Source organism: Balaenoptera musculus, chromosome 20 (assembly GCF_009873245.2).
Source record: "Balaenoptera musculus isolate JJ_BM4_2016_0621 chromosome 20, mBalMus1.pri.v3, whole genome shotgun sequence".
Lineage (NCBI taxonomy): Eukaryota > Metazoa > Chordata > Mammalia > Artiodactyla > Balaenopteridae > Balaenoptera > Balaenoptera musculus.
In genome coordinates this window covers 56,924,535-56,946,076 of record NC_045804.1, presented here as the reverse complement: position 1 = coordinate 56,946,076, position 21,542 = coordinate 56,924,535, and the positions used below count along the sequence as shown (strand labels likewise).

Genomic DNA, 21,542 nt, shown 5'->3' with positions numbered 1-21,542 from the left:
TAGTATTGTTTAGCAAAAACAATAAACCCAAATTGTTTTAACCATCAAAACAAAAACAAAAACAAAAGAGAGAAACTGAATATCTTTTTAAGGGATGATAGGAAACAAAGTCATTGTATGATCTCAGCTCACCGTGTACATGTTCAGAACACCCTCTGAAACAAACAGCAGGTCCCATTTGCTTCCAATCCAAATTCCTTGGAGACCATGAAGTTGGCTCAGCCTCTGCAGGAGAGCATCTCTCGGGCCAGGGGCAGTGTCCCAGGGCCTATCTGGCTTGAGGTAAGGAAGCATCCTCAATGGGAGAGACAATGGGCCAAAAGAATTTATCAAATACTGTATCTGTGGCAAGTCTGTGCTGTCTTTAAGTTTTACCTTCCTTTTAAAATAAAGCAATACAGCCAGCTTGGTGTGAAGCAGGAATGTACAACTAGATTAATAGAACAGAATAATCTCTAGGAAATTTTAAAATTTAAAAATATCTGATGCATTGGTGCAGGTGGAATAAACCTTTGAAATTAAGTCTAAGGCAATTTTTCTTTTTCTTCCTCTTCATCCCTACTTTTTCTGTCTAAGAAGTGATACTTTACCCACAAAAAATACCCTTGCCCCGGTTTTTCTAAAAATGTATGCTGCCTTTGTTTTCTCAATGTTGAGGGGACAAGTGCTTATTCATCTGAAATAAATGAGCGGAGGGTTAAAACTGATGACTGAAAATCTGCTCTTATAATAAAAATGAGATTGTATGGTAAAATATTATCTGACAATTTTACAACCTTTTACAATTTGACTTATGAATACATGAAAAGAGAATTTTATCAATTCACATAAGAAACTTTAAGGACACCATTAAAACTTTAAAATTAGGGCTTCCCTGGTGGCGCAGTGGTTGAGAGTCTGCCTGCCAATGCAGGGCACACGGGTTCGTGCCCCGGTCCGGGAAGATCCCACATGCTGCGGAGCAACTGGGCCCGTGAGCCACAATTGCTGAGCCTGTGCGTCTGGAGCCTGTGCTCCGCAACAAGAGAGGCTGCCATAGTGAGAGGCCCGCGCGCTGTGATGAAGAGTGGCCCCCACTTGCCGCAACTGGAGAAGGCCCTCGCGCAGAAACAAAGACCCAACACAGCCATAAATAAATTAAATAAATAAATAAATAATTTTTAAAAAAAAAAAACTTTAAAATTAATAAGGTTTGCTTAGAACAAATTCTTAGGCTAGAATATCTACAAACTAGATTGAATGTAAAATTCTTGAAAGAAGAAGAATCTAAGGGAATTCAGAGTATTTGTTTGGCATTAAATTAAAATGTTACTTTTAGGAGATTTAAGTGAATAGAAAGGTGTTGTTTTCTGCCTTAGCTAAGGAGGTAAGATCCATTTAAGACATGTAAGTTGAAACTCATGCTGAAATGTGGAATCTCTAGGGTTAAGTACTGCTTTCACTGGCTCACAGTAGCAAGGGAACCTCACAGGAGAGAAAATGTCACTGCAACAAAGCCCTAGGGGACACCTTCCTGAGCACCGGGAACGGGGTGGGCGCTGTGCCCCAGCCTGTCCTCCGGCCAGTGGATCCGAGAAGGCATCTGACCCACACCAGTGAACAGAGAGCAGGGCCAAGCGTTAGCACAGCCCCATCTGTTGCTTCACACTGAGTCTGAACAGATTTTAAAGGATCAGCAAGAGTAATTTCACAGTATGAGTAAGAGAGAAAAGCAAGTTGTTGTCGTTGTTTGTTTGTTTTTGTTTTTGTCTTTTTAATTTTGCAGAACTAGAAAAAGAGAGTAGCTCCTGACAGAAGAAAAGCATACCACTGAAAATGATGGAAAGTTTCAGGATTTGTAATTTTGTTTTCTTCAGAGAAACAGTAAGAGGCTTCCTCCAAGATGTGGCTTCTTTGAAATGAGGTGTGAAAAGCCTCATGGGGCAACTGACTGAGTTTAAAAGAGAGGAGAATAAGACAGGGGACACCCTGGAAACTGAAATGACAATATGGTAGGATCACAGGGCTCTCTTAAGTTGCAGAATATGGAATCCCAGATGGTGGACACGCCTGAGAAGACCACCCAAAGGGCAGAGAAAATATGAAAACAGGAAACGTTTTGAGAGAAGATTATAGATGCAGAGGATACAGAAGCATGATTATCCATCCATTGGTGGTAATTATCCACCATATGGAAGGGTGAATGCATTCCTGGAAAAAGTCTAGAGCAAAAGGAACAGAAGCAATATTGAAAAATATACTTGAAAACTTCTCTAAACTGGCTGAAAAGTATTCTTTTATAATTATTTTAATTTCCTCTGGTCCTGTTCTTTGTAGCTTCAAGGATGTGAGCAATGCGATTTAATGTAAGCTTTTTGATCATAGGTTAGACAATCTCACAGGTTAAAAATAATTCATTGAATTCTAAGTTGCGTTTCTCTTATTATGAAAGAAGTTATTTTCATATGTTTAAAAATAATTTACATTTCATTTTCCAATAACTGTTTCATCCTGTCTTCTACTGTGCTGTTGGTCTCTCTTTTAAAGTAGCTTTTTGGGTGACAAGGAGAAGTGGCATTGGCCGGTTGGCTTCACGCTTCCCGGAGTTTCCCAAATCACCCCCGTCAGATACGAAAATGACGGAACAGAAATTCTAAGGCTCGTCCTCTGAAACTCGGTGCGGAGGAATAGGGAGCACGGAGGCCCGAACAGAGCCGTAGGATGAAATCCCAAGCGGCCCAAAGTCCCCAGTTAGTTTGGGGGGAAAAGGGGTAACTGTGACCCCGACGTGACTTGAACACGCAACCTTCTGATCTGGAGTCAGACGCGCTGCCATTGCGCCACGAGGTCACGGAAGCCACTTTACTTTTGATCCTTTAAGGCTCTTTCTTCCCGCGCATCCAGGTCGCTTCACCGTATAAATCTTTCGCTTTTCGAGTGAACTTCAGGTCAAACTGAAAAGGAACGAGAGGCGGGCGGATGGCGCGGCTGTGCGAGCCCCGGAACCCCCGCCCCAACCCGGCTACGTCGGGTCGGGGCCGGGGAGCGGCTGCAAAACCTGAACCCGGGCCGGCGAAGCGGGGTGAGGGGGTGTGCAGGACCGAGTTCCCGCCCCCGGCATGGTTAAAGGGGGAAACCAAACCAGGACTCTGCGGGCACACCTGGGAGGTGACTTCGGAAGTTAGCAGAAAAATAGATGCTCATGTGTCCACCCCCGCCACCCCCCGACTCCCCCGCCCCCTAATAAAGCTCAGTTTTGAACATTCGAACATTATAGAAGAGTGTAAGAAAAATTAAAATCAATAATCCCACCACCCGCTGTAAAGCATTTTGATGTATTTCTTTCTAGATTTCCTTCCTCCCAGGTATACACAAGTGTCCATCTGTGTTTGTTAAAGCTTCTTTGCTGTAAAGTACAGCAGCTACAGAAAAAGGCACAAAACTAAGATATTTAATAGAAGGATCACAAACCCTTGCCACCACCAGACCTGCCAGCCCCCGCAGAGCCTAACATCTGCCTTCCGCCTCCACCTGCAGCCAACCCCGACGTCTACGGAAAGAGCTTCTTTGCTTTTGTTTAGAGTTTTATCACCCAAATGTGCATCAGTAAACACTGTAGTGGCGTTCCGACGTATATGTCACTTTTAATCCATCCCTTTCCCCTCACATCCTCCCCCAGCCCCAACAAAACGACGTTCTCAGCACCGGTTTCGGGAAGTTCGCGTTGTCAGTGGGTCTTGTTACTGCGGATGCTAACTTAAATCATTTAGTAACACGCTTTCTGCCGTGGTCCTCCACTGTATGCTACCATTTCCCCCTTGGTAATTAATAAATATTCGGGGGTAAACGCTTTCAGGCTATGCAAATATCCTGTTTCTCGTCAACCTTGCACCCACTAATTTCAGCATCCATCCTGACTGCAACAACTATGACTGCAGTGTTTGCCTCAGGGTCATTTTCCTTTTCGCCTTTTCCATCTACATTTATCAACATAATCCTTCTATGAGAAAGAACTGGTTCTTCTCTTCCGTTTACTTATGTATTATATATTCAATTATTTCTTTGCATCAATACAGATTCATGGATGTTTTTTAAATTTATAGGTTTAACCCATAGAACATCATTTAAAAAATATTGTTTCTGAAAATTTCCCAGCTTTGGCTATTACAAACTCCTTCAGGTTGGCTCATGTGTCCTTTTGACATCTGCCATCCTGTTTTTAGCACTTCCTTAGTTTCTGGCACAAGATGTTCCAGGCTTATCTTGTAGTTTCCCTGCAGCAGCCCTGGAATCAACTATTTCACCAAGGAGCTCTGTTTCCTGTTTTTGGAGAGAATGGTGTTTAGAAATCAAGATCTAGTTGTTAGATGTGATCATTACAATGGGCTGTCATTCCCCTTTTCATTATTTGTAGCTTCTTTGACACTGAGAAACGTAGCTCTCATTAGCTATAACATATGCACTTATATATGTATACATACATGTATGTGCATATATGTGTGTTTCAGAATTACTAACCCATACACCTGTAAGAAAAGATTCACTAAGATGATTACCTTATATGTGTACAGGGTTTTTTGGGTTTTTTTTTGTTTTTCTGTAGCTTTACAGGCAAAATACTGTTTTGCAAAGTTATTTAGGTTAGTTCTTCTCTTCCTCAAGCCTTCACTTTTGGTTATATTATTTATTTGTAGTACGGTTAGGTTGTTACTTTTATTCATTTGTTTTTATTTCTAGCTGTATTGGGTCTTCCGTTGTGCAGGCTTTCTCTAGTTGTGGTGAGTGGGGCTACTCTTTGCTGCGGTGCGTGGGCTTCTCACCGTCGTCGCTTCTCTCGTTGCGGAGCACGGGCTCTAGGCTTGCGGGCTCAGTAGTTGTGTCTCGCGGGCTCTAAAACTCAGGCTCAGTAGTTGTGGCGCATGGGCTTAGTTGCTCCGCAGCATGTGGGATCTTCCTGGACCAGGGCTTGAACCCATGTGCCCTGCATTGGCAGGCAGATTCTTAACCACTGCGCCGCTAGGGAAGCCCCTGTTGTTGCTTTTATATTCCATTTCAGGTTCATGATTAGTTTTCATTATTTTCTTTAAACTTATGCATTTGTAAAATATTACCATAGTTCTAAGTACCAGCGCTGTATAAAAGGGTATACTAAAAACTGTGTCACTCCCTTGTCATCTCTATTACTCAGACTCATTGCCCCTTTCTTTCCACCACTTCCCAACTACCCCTGTCGGTAACTAATCTTTTCAGTTTCTGGTTGATCCTTCCTGCATTCTTTTGCACAAATGAGCAGGTATATGTTTATTTTATTACATCCCCTTCTTTCTTAGATAAAGGATAGCACACTATAATTACTATTTTGCACTTTGCCGTTTTACCTCAGCAGTTTATCCTGGAAATCACTCCATGTCAGCTCATTGAGATCTTTCTCTATTTTTTTTTTTTTTTTTACAGCTACACAGTACTTCCTGGTGTGGATGTAAGCATAGCTTATTCAACCACTGTCCTGTAGTTTTTGCATAATATTTCCAAGGTTCATCCATGTTGCAGCATGTATCAATACTTCATTCTTTTTATTGCCCAATAATATTCCATCATATGGATATATCAGATTTTATCAATTTGGTAGGATGAAAATCTACCAAAAAACCAAGTGGAGGTTTTTGCACATCGAGTAGGAATCAGATTCTCCCCCTTCACAGGTTTTGCTGTTTTTCTTGATTGTTGAAGGCTGTAGTAGTCCATTTGTTTAGTGACTTTCCCAAATTATTTTTGCAAAGGCTGTATTCCTTGTTGTTTGTGGTTATTGAAGTGTCTCTGTTCCTTCGTTTGTTTTTAGCTAGTTTTTTGACAGAGATTTCCTTGAATTCCAGGTACTTTATTAAAAACAACAACAATAACATAACAACAAACCCCCAACCCCCCTTTTTTTTTCCAGATTGGCTCTGTGCTGGCCCTCCTTTAACATTTAGCCAGGATTGCACTAAGCCTAGGGAGAGCCTGAGGTGAAATCTCAGCGTCTTCTCAGATCTGTTCTGAGTGTGCGTCTTTCTCTCAGCATGCATGAGGCTTTCTAAACTCCCCCATATAGATAGTACTTTGTAATGCCCTAATTTCCCAAAGAAACTCCCCAGCTTTTGCTCCTGGGACTTCGGTGGTCCAGGGATGGGTTGGGGCAAGGGCAAGTAAAAATGCCACAAAGTTTTCCTACTGCTTTGAATTCATCCCTTTCTTGATTCAATGTTCGCTTGGTTGCTGCAAACCTTTGACTGTTTTCCAGAGTCTCTGACAAATTTGGTTCTGGCAGTTCTGCTTGTGTTTTTGGTGTTTCTGTGAGGGGATGAGAACTTGGAGCTTCCCACTCTGTCATTTTGCTGATGTCACCCACCTGCCTTTAAATAATTTTTTCTCTGCCTATAGAATGCTGGCTTGACAATTTTTTTATTCTTTTATGTTTTAAAGATATTATTTCTTTGCTATTTCTTCTACCTTCCTTAGTTTTTAGTTGATAACATAATGTGTCTTTTTATTTTCAGCAAATCACTATGTGCCAAGTATATTGACCTTTCTATTAACCTTTTGGGGGATGGCTGAACTTGTTGACTTTGTGAGTTGACATCTTTCAATAAATTTGGAAAGTTCTCAATGTTACTTTTGCAAATATTTCATCTGCCCATCCTCTCTCTCCTGTCTTTCTTGGACAGCAATTACATGTAAGTAAGCTCCTTTCTTATACTTTTTTGCTCCTTCTATTCTTATTTCTCTCTGTTATTCAGTTTAGCTGTTTTCTTCTTGTTTTCAAGTTTAGTATGTTCTGTTTTCTGCTGTGCAAAGTCTGCTGCTAAAGTCATCCCATGAATTTCAAATATTTTATTTTGCAGTTCTAAAATTTCCACTTGATTTTTGGCAGATTTTAATGCTGTTTTGAAATACTCTATCCCATGTTTTTAACAAATCTGTTGTCACCCTCTTTCCTTCTACCTTTTTAAACATATGAATTATAGCAATTGACTGCTTACTCCAAGTCTGGATCATTTCTGGATTTGTTTTTATTGACTGTTCTCTCTCTATTATGGCTCACCTATTTCCCCCTTTTGTGCATGTTTTTAATTTTATTTACTTATTTTTTTTGGCTTTGTTGGGTCTTCGTTGCTGCGTGCGGGCTTTCTCTAATTGCAGTGAGCAGGGGCTACTCTTCATTGCGGTGCGCAGGCTTCTCATTGCGGTGGCTTCTCTCGTTGCGCAGCATGGGCTCTAGGCGTGCCAGCTTCAGTAGTTGAGGCACACAGGCTCAGTAGTTGTGGCTTGCGGGCTCTAGAGCACAGGCTCAGTAGTTGTGGCACATGAGCTTAGCTGCTCCGCAGCATGGGGGTTCTTCCCAGACTAGGGCTCGAACCCATGTCCCCTGCATTGGCAGGCAGATTCTTAACCACTGCACCACAAGGGAAGTCCCAGCCTTTTGTGCATGTTGATTTAACTTTTTATTTTGATTTTTTCTGGGCAATGTGGGTGATAAATATAAATTTTGGAAGCTCTAGCCTGATTACAGTAACTTCCTTCTCTTCTGCCTTGTAAAGCCATGAGCATTGGTCCCACAGAAAAGCCACTGTGAGGGAGACAACAGCTTTTCCCTCAGGAAACACGAGTCCAGACTCTGCCCAGGAGTTTCCTACCACAGGAAAAGAGCAGTGATGCTGCCACACCAATCCTTTTCTCACATTTCTGGGTACACCTGGGTTTCCTGGTGTATCTACTGCCTGGGGATGTGGAACATCAGGGTTTTCTATGCCGATAATATCACCTTAAGTGACAGTGTGGTGCTGTGCTCACATGAAGGATTTGGAGAAATTTCTGGTGCAGGTGGGATGGCAGGAGTTGAAAGTTCTCTCTCAAACATTTGGATCCTGCTCTCCTCAGTTATTTTGCTGTTCTCAGAAAGCTCATTTCCTTCTTCTAGTGATTTTACATGGAAAGAATGAGGCTCCTTTTGCAATTTGTATGAGATGCAAAAATTCTCAAACATAACAAAAGCAATGTCAAAATAGCAATTATTAAAAAGGACGTGATTGCCCAATGTTGGCAAAGATGTCAGGGCAGGAGGCACCCTCATACACATCTGGTGAGAGTCCAGAGCTTTTGGAAGGCATTTGGCACGTGTATTAAAAGGCCTTTCCAATATGTGTACTTTGCCCCAGAAATTCCATTTTTATGACCCCATGGAAAACAATTAAGGATGTTTGCAATGATTTTCCTGTAGGGTTATCAAAATTCTGTTTATAATAGTGAAGAATTAGAAGCAGTTTTAGCTGCTCTGTTCCATAAGCAGTCTAGATTTTTGAAATACGAGAGGCAGGAGGGAGACTATCCCAGGTTGGGTTCCCCAGGAAGCTGAGTCTGAGTGGACGTTTGCATGGAGGCTTTTGGGATCCCAAGAGGAGGAAGCAGGACTGGGGAGAGAGAGGAGAGGGCTGCTGTGCAGTCTCAGTAAAGGCATCAGCTGACCCCACGAAGAGCTCCAAATTCACAACTGTCCCAAAGTTAAGCGGAAGGGCCAGGTCTTTGCTCCTATGTCAACCAGTCATTGGATGTGGGCTGTCCCAGGAATGGGTCTGCTTTGGGGCAAGGCGACTCTCTCAAGCTGAGGACTGCCTTCCAGCAGCACTTCTAGTGGCCGGAGAATAAACGCTTCAGTTCTGAAAGGGGGGAGGGGGTGGCCCACAATTTCAGCACCTGGATTCACTTCTTCATACGGGTTTTGGGAGAAGCAACACCAGGATTCTGGTGGGCCTGTTCTCCTGGAAGAAACTTACAAGGAGGAGGAACTACAGCCTCCTCGCCCCCTGCTGCTGGTCTTAGGACTGCAAATTATATTCACTGTTGCCCTCCTCAACCTCAGCTAACACCTGCACTGGTCTTGGTGGCTTTCCCGGTGGCCAGACCCAGACACTTATCCCTGAGGCCCTGGTCACCGTGTGCTTCTCAGGCTAAGACTGCTGTGTTCCTTATTTACTACCTAGACGGGTGAGACAGTGCCAAGAGGTATTCTAATATCATGGGGAATTAGCTGGGTGTCAAACATACGTCTCCCTTCTCCCACTGTAATAGTAGCCCCACCTCCTCCTAGTGATCAGGACCAAATATCCGTGTCACAATGGTGACCCCTCTTGTTGCTGGCTGGTCCCCTGGCAGCAGCTGTAGTTTATATCTCAAAAGGACTACTGATGTGTTTCCTGAATGAACTGTTCTGCCTTGGGAATCAAGCCTCTAAGCCTGCAGTGCCCAGGCTTGCAGGAAAGAGCAGCACATATTGAGTCACTGGGAGTGAGGTAAGCACGCCTCTCCTGCTTCTACTCCTTGGTGCCCAGTCTATACGTTCCATCTACCAGGAACACAACCATATAAAGGTAGTTGATTTGAGGCATAAACTGCACCCTGAGGATGGTGCCCCATCCCTGTAAATTACTGCCTCCATGCTGGCACTTACAGTGTGCCTTTAACAGGCCATTCCATCTCCAACATCTATCAGCCTGGCAGCTTCTGGGGATGTGGTATGTGATAGGACCAGTGGATCCCGTGAGAATATGCACACTCCTCTATCTCCTCTGCTATACAGTAGGTTCCTTGGTTTGATGTGGTATCATATGGATGAATCAAACATTCTATAAATCTCCAGGTAGTGAGTGGTTTTGTCTGAGGTCTGGCAAGCAGGAAAGGCAAGCAAATACCTAGAGTGTGGGTTGACTCAGTTGCATGAATTGCCGTTGCTTCCAGAATGGAAGGGGTCCAGTGGAGCCAACTCGCCACCAAGCATCTGACTGGTCTCCCAGTGGGATGGTAACCATACTGGGGGCTTAGCACTGAAGAGCGTGTTGCTGGAAGGCGGACAGCAGTTGCAGCAGGTAAACAAGCCTTGGGAAGGGGCAGCCTGTGATGCTGGGCAAATGCCTCCACGGCTGCTCCATTCGTGCTTGTGTTGTCAGCACTGAGTGACTAAACAGGAGCTGACAGACTTCAACTGAGATCTTTGACAGAAATGAAGTGTAAGAGGTGAGCTTACATTTACCTGGCGTTTCCTCTGTTTATGGATTCCAGGCAGAAACTGTCAGAGTTTAGGGGTGCCGCTGGGAGATAAGGGGTGATATCCTAGAGGAGATAGCTCTACAACTTGCATAAAATTTCCCCTCAAACCTTTAGCTGACTTCTAAGCTGTGAATGGTGAAAGTAAGAGAAACCCTGTAGAAAGCAGCACTTGAGAGGTTAAATGGATGAGCAGGTCTCAGCAGCTGTCTAGTACTGGAAAGACAGAGATTACAGTTCAAGATCAAGCCCTAGCAAGTTAGAGGGGCTTGGTAAATGCCTTGGAGTTTCTACTGAGATTCCAGAAGAACCATGCTGGACAAAACTGAAACAGACAAAAGCAAAACTGAAACAGACCAGCTTTAACTCAGCCTAATGCCAATCACACATGGGGTCAGGGTGCTCCACTAGTACTCTGTCTGCTAAAATAAAACTTTGTTTTTTTAAACTTTTTATTTTATATTGGAGTATAGTTGATTAACAGTGTTGTGATAGTTGCAGATGTACAAAAAAGTGATTCAGTTATACATATACATGTATCTATTCTTTTTCAAATTCTTTTCCCATTTAGGTTGTTACATAATACTGAGCAGAGTTCCCTGTGCTATACAGTAGGTCCTTGTTGGTTATCCATTTTAAATATAGCAGTGTGTACATGTCAATCCCAAACTCCCTAACTATCCCTTGCCCCACCCTTCCCCCCTGTTAACCATAAGTTCATTCTCTAAGTCTGTGAGTCTGTTTCTGTTTTGTAAATAAGTTCACTTTTAAAAAACTTTTAATTTTATATTGGAGTATAGTTGATTAACAGTGTTGTGATAGTGCTAAATAAATCTTGATCCTCTTTAGAGGAAGATAAACCAAGGATCTCCAGAATTTTTTCACCTATAATGTCTGGCATCAAATGAGATATTAGAAAGCATGCTAAAAAAAATCAGCTGACCAGATAGCAAGAAAAACAACAGACATAGGAACAGACCAAAAAGTGACCCAGCTACTGTAGATAACTGTCCAGGACTTTAAAATAAACATTATTAATATATTCAAGAGAAAAGAATGGAGAATTTCAGCAGATACCTAGAATCCATATAAAGACAGGACAAAAATTCCAGAAATAAAAAATCTGACTAAAATTAAGAATTCAAAGTGGGTTTAATAGCAGATTGAAAACAGAATAGGCATTAGTTAATGGGAGGGCAATTCAGTGGAAAGTGTCTAGTCTGATGCACAGAGAGAAAAAAGGGATGGGGAACACAGAAAACCTAAAGAGAGACCTGGACCATGGTGAAAGGTCTAATCTACAGAAAATTAGAATCCTAGAATAAGGGAGAGAGGAAATGGGACAGAGGTAATATTTAAAGAAATAGTGGCTGAGAGTTTCCCCACACTGATGAAAGACATCACAGCACAGTCTCAAGAAGCTCCACACGCTCAAAATATGATTTAAAAACAAACAAAAAACCTCTCCACCTAGGCACATTAAAACTTACAAAAACCAAGGGCAAAGATAAAATCTTAAAAGTAGCTGGAGAGGGGCTGGGGCTTCCCTGGTGGCGCAGCGGTTGAGAATCTGCCTGCCAATGCAGGGCACATGGGTTCGAGCCCTGGTCTGGGAAGATCGCACATGCCGCGGAGCAACTAGGCCCGTGAGCCACAACTACTGAGCCTGCGCGTCTGGAGCCTGTGCTCTGCAACGGGAGAGGCCGTGATAGTGAGAGGCCGCGATAGTGAGAGGCCCGCGCACTGCGATGAAGAGTGGCCTCCGCTTGCCGCAGCTAGAGAAAGCCCTCGCACAGAAACGAAGACCCAACACAGCCAAAAATAAATAAGTAAATAAATATTTAAAAGTAGCTGGAGAAAAAATAAAAACAAGAACAGAACACAACTGATTTTTTAATAGAAACTTTGGAAGCCAGAAGCTGAGGTTTTATTTTAGGTGAGGAAAGAAAAAACAGCAACAACAATGAAAAACAAATGCCAGACTAGAACACTTATCCCAGTGAAAATATCCTTCCTAAATGAACGCAAAGTAAAGATATTTCAGACAAAAGCTGAGATAAGCTACTGGAATACTATGATAAATGTCCAAAGGAATTAGCCAGGCAAAGGGAACATGATCCAGTTGGAACAAGGAATGTCAGGAAAGAATGAAGAACACGGGAATAGGTAAATATGTAAGTACGAATAAACACTGCTGAAAACAGTAATAGTAATAAAACCCCTTGGAGTTCAAAACATGTAGAAATAAAATATATGACAACAATTGAACAAAAGGCAAAGAGTAAATGGAATTAAACCATTAGTTTTTTTCATTGCTTTGAAATATTAATTTCAAGAGTGCTCCAAGAAAAAAGAACCAAAAAAAAAAGAGTGCTCCAATGGAGAGCCAAACAAATTTTAAGGGCAATGATTTTCAGACATTTCAGTATCAGGACAACATTACAATTTTAAAAATTATTGAGGAAACCAAAGACCTTTTATTTATGTAGGTTACATCTATTGATGTTTGATGTATTTGAAATTAAAATTGGAAAAAATTTTAATGTTTATTAATTTATTAAAATAATACTATTAAACTACTATATGATATTGAAAAACGTTTTTAATAAAAACAAATCTTCAAAACAAAAAAATTAGTGCAAGGAGTGGTACTGTTTTAAATTTTTGCAAATCTCTTTAATGTCTCACTGGATTAGTTTGCTAGGGCTGCCATAAAAAAACGCCACAGACTAGGTGGCTTAAACAACAGGAATTTATTTACTCACAGTTCTGGAGGGCAGAAGTCCAAGATCAAGGTGTCTGCAAGGTTGATTTCTCCTGAGGCCCCTCTCCTTGGCTTGCTGGTAGCCACCCTCTTGCTGCCTCTTCACATGGTTGCCCCTTTGTGTGTACGCACCGCTGGTGACTCTCTGTGCATCCAAATTTCTCTTCTCATAAGGACACCAGTCAGAGTTATTAGGAGTCACCCTAACAGCCACATTTTAACTTATCACCTCTTTAAAGGCCCTATCTCCTAAAACAGTCACATTCTCAGGCACTGGAAGTTAGGGTCTCAACATATGAATTTGAGGAGGGACGTAATTCAGTTGATAATAATGGCTCAATAGAAGATAGCTGAATTCTGAGATCTTCTTTTGCATTAAATATTTTGCAATATCACATGCCATGCAGCTTCTGAAAAACAGCAATCTATTCTCATGAGAAAAATGAGAATGAAAAAGGTAATGTCTTAGAATTATTATGAAAATAGTTCTGCTGCTCCACAGTAACAACCAAAATAATAAATGAATGTATAACTAAACTGAATAGGTAGAAAAATGAGAAAATGAAACATATTTGATTATTCCGAAGAAAAGCAAGAAAGGAGAAACAAAAGAAGAAACAGGCAAAACAAATAGAGAGACTTACAGCCAAATATATTAGTAATTACATTAAATGAAAATGCATTACACTCACCAATTAAAATACAAAGATTATCAGACTAGATAAAAATAAGACCCCAAATATATGCTACTTACAGGAGATACACTTTAAATGTAAGGACACAGATTAAGTTAAAAGTAAAAGAATAGGAAAAAGACATATAGCATGTGTATTTGTTTTCTACTGCTACATAACACATTAATGGAAACAGCAGCTTAAAACAACAACTACTTATTAGCCCACAGCTCTGTGGCTCAGAAGTCCAAGCATGGCATGGCTGGGTTCTCTGCTCAGGTCTCAAAGGCTGAAATCAAGGAGTCAACGGGTCAATTCTTGTCTGAAGGATGAGGAAACAGCAACTCCAAGTGAAGTCAACTTGTTAGCAAAATTCAGTTCCTTGAAGTCGCAGAACTGAGGCTCCTGTTTCCCTGCTGGCTGTCAGTCACAAACTGCTCTCAGTCCCTAAAGGGTGCCTACACGCCTTGTCACACAGCCCCTCTATCTTCAAAACCAGCAATGAAGAATGTCGCTCACACTGAGTCCCCCTTATACACCAAATCTCTCTCACCAGGACGAGCCCCACACTTTTTAAGGTCTCAACTGATTGGATCTGGGCCACTGAGGGTAACTGCACTATTTTCAGTCAACTGATTTGGGACCTTAATTATATTTGTGAAATCCCTTCACAAAAGCACCTAGATTAGTGTTTGACTGAATAACTGGGAACTACTTGTATACCAGGGGCTGGGAATCTAGGAACCAATTTAGAATTCTGCCTACCACACCATGCAGACACTAACAAAAGGAAAATTGTTTTGGCTATATTAATATCATAAAAAGTAGAATTTATGGCAAAAAACATTACTAGAGTTAGAGGATACTTGATATCGATAAAAGGGTCAACTCAACAAGAAGATATAACAATCCTAAATTCATATGCACTGAATAATATATATTGAAGATGTAGAAAGCAAACATTAATAGAAATAAAAGAAAAAAAAAGATAAATCCGCAATCATAGTTGGAGATTTGAAGACACCATTCTTAGTAGCTTATAGTTCAAGCAGAAAAGTAAATCAGTAAAAATATAGAAGATTTGAAGAATGCTATTAACCAACTTGGTCTAATTAATATTTATAGAACATTACATCTAACTGCAGAAATTTCAAGTGAAAATTCTTATTTCCATGCTATTTTCATGTGAACATGGAGCATTTACCAAAATAGACCACTGGCTGAGCCACAAAGTATGTATCAACAAATTTCAAATGACTGAAATAATACAGTGTGTTCTTTGACCACAGTGGAAATAAGCTAGAATTCCATAATATATAAATAGAAAATCCACAAATTCATTAAAAGTAAGCAACATGCTTATAAATAACCCCAGGGTCAAGGTAGAAATAACAAAGAAGTTTAGAAAATATTTTTAACTGAATGAAAATAAAAATACAACATATCAAAATCTGTGGTCAGAAAGATTAACTCAAAATGGATCACAGGTCTATATATAAAATCTAAAACCATACAACTTCTAGAAAAAACATAGGAGAAGAAACTTCAGAACCTTAGGGAAAGTGAAGATTTCTTGGAGAGAACCCAAAAAGCATGACCCATAAAAAGGAAATGTTAAACTGATATCCTTTAAAATAAAAACATCTGCTCTTCAAAAGACACCACTAAGAAAAGTTAAAAGGGAAGCCATATTCTGGGAGAAAATATTTACAAAACATATCTGACAAAGGACTTGTATCTAGACTATATAATCATTATCATCATCATCTAATTTAAATGGGCAAAAAACTTAAACAGATACTTCACAAAGGAGAGATAAATAGCCATTAAACACATAAAAAATGTTCACCATTAATCATCAGAGAAATGCAAACTAAAACCACCATGAAGTACTAGTACACACATTAGAAAAGCTAAAATTAAAAGACTGACTTATATGCCTGAAACTAATACAATATTGTAAATCAACTATACTTTAATAAAATTAAAAAAAATTAAAGACTGACAACACCATGAGTTGGCAAGGCTAGGAGTAACTAGAGCACTCATACATTGTTGGTGGGTTGCAAAATGGTACACTTTGGAAAACAACTTGGCAGTTTCTTATAAAATATTACATAAATTTGCCATATAACCCAGCAACTCCGAACCTAGGTATTTATATAATAGAAGTGAAAATATGTCTACACAGAGCTTATACGTGAATGTTCACAGCTGGTTTATTCATAATAGCTCTAAAGTGGAAACAATCCAAATGTCCATCAATGGCTGAATGAACTGTAGTATATTAACACTATGGGAATGAAGTACCAACCACATAACATGAATGAACCTCCAAATTGATGAGTGAAGAAGGTAGACAGAAAACAGTATATAGTATATGATTCTATTTATATGAAACTCTAGAAAAGACAATTCTAATATATAGCGATAGAAAGCAGATTAACGGTTTCTTGGAATCAGAGGTGGGGACAATTTTGGGGTGATGAAAAATGTTCTATACCTTGATTTTGGTGATGGTTATACAGGTGTGTAAATTTGCCAAAACTCGTCAAAATGTAAAGTTAAATCTGGTACAACTTATTATGTGTAAATTATATCCCAATAAAGTTGATTAAAAAAAACCTCTACTTGGGCTTCCCTGGTGGCGCAGTGGTTGAGAATCTGCCTGCCAATGCAGGGGACACGGGTTCGAGCCCTGGTCTGGGAAGATCCCACATGCCGCGGAGCAACTGGGCCCGTGAGCCACAATTACTGAGCCTGCGCGTCTGGAGCCTGTGCTCCGCGACAAGAGAGGCCGCGACAGTGAGAGGCCCACGCACCGCGATGAAGAGTGGCCCCCACTTGCCGCAACTAGAGAGAAAAGCCCTCGCACAGAAACGAAGACCCAACACAGCCATAAATAAATAAATAAATAAAATTAAAAAAAAAAAAAAAAAAAAACCTCTACTTGATGAAGCTAAATAGGAACTTATAGAAAAATTTAGACTTAAATATTTGCAAAAAAGAAAGGTTGAATATCAATTATGTAAGATTTCATTTCAAGAAGCTAGAAAAAGAACAATGAATCAAATTCAAATAAAGTAGATAGAAGAAAATAAAAGAGCATGAGTCAATGAAAAAGAAATTAGCTGTGTATTAGTTAAGAGGTGGCTTTTGAAAAGATTAATAAAGTGTTAAATCCCTACAGAGCCTAACCCAGAAAACAAAAAGAGAGTACACAAATTACCAATACCAAGACTGAAAAGGGAACATCACTTTAGATCCTACAGAGATTAAAAATATAACAAGCAGGCATTATCAATTACTTAAAGCCAATAATTAGATATTTTAATGAAATGATATAGACAAATTAGAAATAAAACAGCAAAATAGACACGAGATAGAATATCTCAATAGTCTTATGCCTATCAAAGTAACTGAATCTATAATTTAAAACTTTCCTACAAAGAAAATTCCAGGCTCATTGGGCTTTACTGTTGATTTTTACAGAAAAGATTTATGGAAAAAAATAATACCAACTGCAATAACAACAAACTCTTCCAGAGGGGGGAAAAGGTAATTACCAATTCATTTTACTAGCCCAGCATTATCCCAGACACTAAATCCTGACAAGGCTACTACAAAAAGGGAAACGTACAAGACAATCTGGACATAGACATAAAATCCGATATAAAATTTTGAAAATCTAATTGAACAATATTTTTAAAAGGTAATATATAATGACCAAATAGAATCTATTCCAGGTATGCAAGTTTGTCTTAACATTCAGAAATCAATCCATACAGATGAATTTTGAGAACATTTTGCTAAGTGAAATAAGTTAGTCACAAAAGAATAAATATTTACATAAGGTACCTAAAGTGGTCAAATTCACAGAGACAGACTGAAGACAGAAAGTAGAATGATAGTCTCCAGGGGCTAAGAGAAGCGGGTAATGTGGAGTTATTGTTTAATGAATATTGAGTTTCAGCTTAGAAAAATGAAGAGTTTTGGATGGTGGTGATGGCTACAACAACATGAATGTACTTAATATCACTGAATTGTACACTTTAAAATGGTTCAGATGGTAAATTTTATGTTATGTGTATTTTACCACAATTTTTAAAATAAAAAAATCAATCTGTAAAATTCAACCACATTAATAGGATGAGAAAAACCATATGGTCATCTCAATAGCTACAAACTACGTATCTGATGAAATTTAATACCTGTCCATGATAAGAAATCTCAGCAAACTAGGATTTAAGGAGAATTTCCTTAATCTGATAGAGATTATCTACAAATTTATACCTCATATCATTTCTAATGGAATGTTTAGGATTTTCCTTTAAATTCTGGGAAAAAGGCAAGGATGTCTACAATCATTACTTTTGAAGGTCCTAGCCAGTGCAATAAAGCAAGAAAAAAATGGCATAAATATTGGAAAGGGTGAGGTAAGAAAGATTTTACTTTATCACAGGTGACACATTGTGTACGTAGAAAGCCCAAAAGAATGAACAAACTATTATAATTAACAAGTGAATTTAGGAAGGTCATTGGATATAAGGTCAGTGTAAAAAAATCTATTATATGTAATATTATTACTTATTACATATTATATATTTAATATATAGTTATGTATTATATATATTAGCAAAAGTCAGAAAATGAAGTTAATAGCCTTTACAGAATCACCAAAACATCAAATATATAATAACCTTACAAAATATTCAAAACTTTTTAATTGAAAAAATACAAAAATTATTAAAATTAAAAGATGTGTATAAATGAAAAGGTATGGCCTGCTCATAGACTGGATGTCTCAGTATTGTTAAGGTACCCATTCTTCCAAAATTAATCTATATATTTGATGTAATATCCATTGAAATTCCTACTTTTTATGGTGGAGTAACTGATAAAATAATCATTCAAAAATGCATATGAAAATGCCAAGGACATAGAATTACAGTGACAATTTTGAATAAGAAGAACAAAATTAGAAGACATATACCACCAGATGCCAAGATTTACTATCAATCTGTTTTCACTAAAAATATTTGGTATTCAACAGAACAATGAATCAGAATAGATAATCTAGAAATAGACCCCCTCACATAATCTGACCATCTGACTTATCGCAAAGGTACCCAAGGGGGAGGGGAAAAGATGGTCTTTTCAATAAATGATGTTGAATAAATTGTATATTTGCATGGAAAATATTAAATTGACCTCTACTCCACACCACACATAAAAATAAATATCAGATGGATTGTAGCCTAAAAGTGAAAAGTAAAACAGTAGCTATGCAGAAGTAAATGTAGGAAAATATCCTACGACTTTGAGTTAGGAAAAGATTTCTTAAACTAGGCACAAAAAAGCAGTAATCATAAAAGAAAAGATTGTTGAATTATTCATCAAAGTTAAAGACTTCTGTCCATCAAAAAAGACAACATTTAGAGAGTGAAAAGACAAGATACTGATGAGTAGATATTTGTAATACAAATATCTAAAAAATACCTTGTATCCAGAATATATAAAGAATCCTACAAATAAACAGAAAGAGTTATCAATAAAAATGGGCAAAAGTCTTGAACAGGCACTTCTCAAAAGAGGATATTCCAAAAGCCAATAAACACCTAAAAGGGGACTCAACATCAGTAGAGAGTAAGGAAATGAAATTAAACCTATAATGAGATACCACTACACACTGGAACCAGGCTTTGGCACCTTAGCAGTTCATGGAAACTGCTCTAGCAAAGGTGCCCTGTATCATCTCCATCCCCTAACCTGATGCACACCTTTCAGTTCTTATGTCACTTGAACCTGCTGACCTTACTCCTCCTCTACCTTCTAAGGCAGGGAAGGGAGACGGGGTTTAGGTGTGGTGAGGGTTTGAAGGTAGGTACGAGCAGCCAACAAAGTTGGCATCAAGTCATGTAGACTGTTTGACAATAGAGTTTCTCAAGGATAGTATTTCAAGGTCAGATCCTCAAACTTTCCAATCAGAAAGTGGTACATTTTGTCCAAAGTAGACACATCTCCTGGTAATAGTTAATAAAATTTCACTACTAAAATTCAATCAGAAAGTCATTTCAACCACAATGTCAAATTATTCATTTTAAAATGGGAGACAGCTCACATCAGTCACCCAATATCCCCTTCCCAATATTAAAGACTCATCCTAGCATTGTGGGAGGAGTATTTGATTTTCTTTCCTTCAGTCTCCACTGAAGTGTAGCTCTACATGCCTTATCCTTTTCAGGTATCAGGTCCGCGGTCTCTTAGGGCCTTCCAGTACCAGGATCACAGCCTCTGGGTTCCCATTTTGACTCCAGGACTCTCTTAGTATTTCTAGAACTTCCAAGCTTTTATACATGGACTTTGGAGTTCTTGGCTGTTTCCCTCTCTATACTCCATCACGCAATGTTCTGCGGGGCTGTACACAGACCTTTTCACCATTGTGATCTTCCCTTTGGTGCCATGTTGAAAGTGGAACTTGTCTCTGAAGCTTGCAAGTCTTCTGGTCTATAACCTGGATACAAGTTCCAGATATTCTCGGATATGTTTTTCATCTACCTGAAATTTCTATTACCTCCTCCAAATGAAACTGAGAGGTGGGGGGTGGTGAAGTGCTGGATAACTTCTTTGGAATCTAGGTGGTATCAAGACCAGTTTCCATGCTCTTAGATCCATGACCACTCCTGCCCTGCCAAGGTATATCCAGCACCTAGGGTAATTCCTGGGCTATAACAGGTGTCTAGTAAATTAGCTTCACAAGAAAAATAGGTTTTTCATGTTTATATAAATATTACATGCTCATTGGAAAGAAAAACTGAAAAATACAGAAAAGCAGAGAGAGGTAAAACAAACAAAAAACACTGGATTCTGCAACAAATCTAAAACAACTGTCATTAACTTTTTGGAGACTGTCTCTTCATCCATGGCTATCAAAACTTCACACAAATACATAGTTTCATACCATACATACTGCATTTACATTTTTCTATTTTCCTAGTTTTCCCCCCCACTTATATCACTGCTTCTCCTTTTCTCCCTCCCTTCAAGGTAACCAATATTAACAGCCTGATGTATATTCTTCCATACTTGTTACCATGCTCATCTAATCACATGCACACATATATGCATACATAAATGCATGTGACCATTACTTTAACAAAAACGAAATCTTGTACATATACATCTCTGTAATAAAGCAATTACTTATCAAAAAATTGTGGAAATACCTTGAAGTCAACTAGTGTAGCTATAACTCATTTTAAAAGTTACCCTCATGCTTTTCCATGGTATGGCTATATCACAATTTATTCACCCATTCCCCTATTAATTGGCATTCACTTTGTCTCCAGTTGGGTTTCTTCTTTGTCTCCACAAACAATACTTTAATAAACATCCTTATTTATACATATGCCTTTGCACTGATGCTATTATTTCTGTGGGGCAGATTCCCCAAAAGTGAGACTGCTGGGTCAAAGTGCTTTTAAAATTTTACTTAATTTAAAAAATATATACCGCTGGATTGCTGGTGGAAATATAAGTTGATATAACCATTTGGTAAGAATATATGGTTTGCCAAACTCCACTAGCAAAAGACCTCTTAATTTTTGCCAACTCCATGAAGTGGAAGTAACATATCATGGGTTGTTTCAATTTGCATTTCCCTGAGTATTGTTTATTTAGGTTCATAATATTTTCATAGGTTAATGCATTTGGAGTTGTTCTTCTATGAACAGCCATCTAGTCCAGACAGATTAAAACTTCAATGTAAAAAATAAAATTATCAAAATATTAGAAACAAATTTAGGAGACTATAGATAACCTGGGGATTACTAAAAGAGTAAATACAGAATATAAAAAGGAAAAGATGTAAATATTTTACTATGAAAAATTAAAGACTTAAAAATCTTTTACTACATAAAAAGGTACAAATACTGTTAAGAAAAACATTTGCAACACATATGACAAATGATTAATATCTCAAATATATTAAGAGCACCTCCATATTTATAAGAAATATAGACAAACCAATAAGAAAATCAGCAAAAAAA

At 38.9% G+C, this 21,542-nt stretch overlaps 1 non-coding gene across 1 annotated transcript; it reads right to left on the bottom strand.

Moving 5' to 3' along the window:
- Positions 1 to 2,757: 2,757 nt before the first annotated feature.
- TRNAW-CCA lies at positions 2,758 to 2,829 on the bottom strand. Its single transcript has one exon. It is a non-coding gene; the product is annotated as a tRNA-Trp (tRNA).
- Positions 2,830 to 21,542: the final 18,713 nt, after the last annotated feature.